Source organism: Chiloscyllium plagiosum, unplaced genomic scaffold (assembly GCF_004010195.1).
Source record: "Chiloscyllium plagiosum isolate BGI_BamShark_2017 unplaced genomic scaffold, ASM401019v2 scaf_35732, whole genome shotgun sequence".
Taxonomy (NCBI): domain Eukaryota; kingdom Metazoa; phylum Chordata; class Chondrichthyes; order Orectolobiformes; family Hemiscylliidae; genus Chiloscyllium; species Chiloscyllium plagiosum.
Window position 1 is genome coordinate 1 of NW_025207353.1, and position 3,508 is coordinate 3,508.

Sequence of the window (3,508 nt, forward strand, 5' to 3'; positions counted from 1 at the left end):
ACTACCCTATTATTCTTACAGATAGCTGAGATCCCCTTACAAGTTTGTTTCCTTTAAGTAAATGCCACTTAGCCATAATCTGCAGTGCAGTTTAGCTTAGTTGGCTACCTGGCTTGTGTATAGATCAGATTAACACTAACAGGAAAGGTTCTGGTCCTGAGCTAATCTGGTTGAAGTAAAATGAAAATCACATCACTTTATCCTGGTTGGATGTGTAACTGACAGGGACTTACCTTCAGCCAGAGACCTAACATGAAGACCTTTATCTGGCTTGCAAACAGAAATTGCTGGAAAAGTTCAGCAGGTCTTGCAGCATTTGTGGAAAGAAATCAAAGTTAATGGTTCGGGTCGAGCAACCCTTCCTCAGAACTAGTTATCCATTCTACTACTTAACTACAAATGTTCTGATCTTATCCATTTGTCTACTAATATAACAACTAACTGAAGTTCAACCTTAACCAGTTTGGTGTGCTTCATCCTAAATCGTCTTACATTCCAACAATATCTACATTTCTACTTTAGGGACTGTGAAGTACTTGGGGACATCCTCGGGTTGCACATGGTGCTGTAGAAATGGGATTCTTGTTATCTCATTTCTGAAGGCTTCCCATTTTCCAGCCATTCCAACAATATCTACATTTCTACTTTAGGGACTGTGAAGTACTTGGGGACATCCTCGGGTTGCACATGGTGCTGTAGAAATGCAAATTCTTTCCTTTGTAGTTCTTGTAAGATTCTTTTCTTGTTGCATGTCAGCAGAGCTTACTGAGGTAAGGAAACAGTGACTTTATCTAAGAAACATTTTACTAAGGTTTCATCTTGCCACAAGAATAGAAGAGGGAGTAAGCTCAGGTGACATCCCTGTGATGGCATATACAGTGCCTCATTAGCGTGTTACACAGTCAGACTAAATCCCTTATATTATATATCACAATGACCTGGACTGAGATGTGCTAACTCATTGCAGTGCCCATTCCAAATGGGGTCATCCTTTGTTGATCAAATTCTGGGCTTGACCAGGGCTCCTGTGTCAAGGAACCTGGCATGGATTTCACTCCAGAGAGATCTAGACTGCTTACCTGCTTTCACAATTTGTACTTGACTGATGGGAACATTCCTTATCTGCTCAGGTTGCAGCTATTATTGTTAAATCCGATTCCTGGAGGAATCAAGGCTTGATCACTGGCCTCCACTTGTCTTGTCCTCAGAGTAAACTAGCAGACCTGTGCTCTTCGTGAGTAATAGCCACAGGAAGACTTGTCACTTTCAAAGGGGAAAGTGATTGAAAAGTATATATTTCAATCTGACATCTGTTACTGAGTGCACGTCAGGTCTGTAGAAGACACAGATAAAAAGTAGACTTTATTCTTGTTCCTGATGAAGGGCTTTTGCCCGAAGCGTGATTCTCCTGCTCCTCGGATGCTGCCTGACCTGACGTGCTTTTCCAGCGCCACACTCTCGCCTCTGACCTTCAGCATCTGCAGTCCTCACTTTCGCCTTTATTCTTGTTCTACCGGGGTGTGGGGGGAGCGCTGAGGATTTCAGCTTTCCTGTGCAACCACGTTTGGACAAGAATGAGAAATTTGGGCACAGACACTCAGCAGGGTGCATGTGTGCAGTTTGCCAGACTGCAGCATGGCAACATGCAGCAAAAGGATTGCAATACACCGAGCCATTGAGCCATAAAGATGACTGAAAGATTGCACACTCACACAAATACAGCTATAAAATGCACTCATGCAGAAGTGAGATGATATGTATGTAGGTCTGAAACTGTGCATATACACAGCTGTGATGCAGCTCATGTGCAGCAAAAGACTCATGCGCAGCCAAGGGAGTCGCTTTGAGATTGCCTACGCCCAGCAGATGCAAATTTGCATCCATTCAGCTGTGTGGGATCGTACACTGCAGCTGAGATTAGTGAGGTGCCAATCTTGCACACATATAGCCGCAGAAGTTGCATGCACACATTTGCCATATTGAGAATGTATAGCTGGTGGATGACATCCCGCATTTGTGACGGCAATCAAACTCAATCACACAACCGCAGGAACCCCGCGACGCCGGTGAAGTCTAGCCACGGTGCATGCCAATGTACTGCGCGGGTACATACCCACGCCCTCAGTCAAACCTTCTCTCCAACAGCCGCCCCCCCCAACCCCCGCTCCACCTGGCGAAACATGGAGGTAATTATTCAAAGCAATGTCAGGGGGTACTTGGGCAATAAAGGGGCACCTGCCATTCCTCAGGAGGGGCAGTGACATGGGCAGCAGAGAGAGAGAGTGAGTGAGGGGTCAGTGACCGGCCGGCACTCCAGGCTGCCAACTTTGAGACTGCTGCATTTCGAACAGTGGGCAATAAAGAAGCACCTGCTATTCCTCAGAAGGGGCTGCGTCATGGGCAGCAGAGAGGGGGAGAAAGAATGAAAGGGTTCAGAAAAGATTTACAAGGATGTTGCCAGGGTTGGAGGATATGAGCTATTGGGAGAGGTTGACTAGGCTGGGGCGGGGCTGCGTCATGGGCAGCAGAGAGGGGGAGAAAGAATGAGAGAAAGGGTTCAGAAAAGATTTACAAGGATGTTGCCAGGGTTGGAGGATTTGAGCTATTGGGAGAGGTTGACTAGGCTAGGGCTGTTTTCCCTGGAGCGTCAGAGGCTGAGGGGTGACCTTATAGAGGTGAATAAAATCATGAGGGGCATGTTTAGGATAAATAGACAAAGTTTTTTCCCTGAGGTGGGGGAGTCCAGAACTAAAGGGCATAGGTTTAGGGTGAGAGGGGAAAGATATAAAAGAGACCTAAGGGGCAACTTTTTCATGCAGAGGGTGGTACGTGTATGGAATGAGCTACCAGAGGATGTGGCTGGTACACTTGCAACATTTAAGAGGCATTTGGATGGGTATATGAATAGGAAGGGTTTGGAGGGAAATGGGCCGAATGCTGGCAGGTTGTGATATCTGGCTGGCATGGACGAGTTGGACCGAAGGGATTGTTTTCGTGCTGTGCATCTCCGTACGTCTACGAGGGGGAGAGTGTGTGTGAGAGAGAGAGAGAGAGAGAGAGAGAGAGACTGTGAGGTGTCAGTGACCGGCTGGCAACCCAGGCTGCCCACTTCGAGCAGCGAGCGGCTGCAGACGGGACGGGAGGCACCGATGTGGCACCTCGCTGAAGGGGTGCAGAAATAGCGTGGAAACACCACCCCCCTCCCCACCCCCAACCCCCGGACGCCGGCAGGGGACCAGTTTCGAGGAGAGAAGAAAACTTGTGGGGCTGTTTGGGGGACGGGATTGGGGGGGGGCAGAAAATAATAATAAAAAGAAAAAGGAGAGAGAGTGGGGTCAAAGGGTGCTGGCCAAATCTCCCAACCCCTTTGTCCACCATCACAGACAGACAGACAGACACGGGGCACCCCCCACTCCCCCACACATGCACACACACACCCACACAATCCACCCCTCCCCCACACACATATACACACACAAACAATCCCTCCACCCCCCCACACACACAA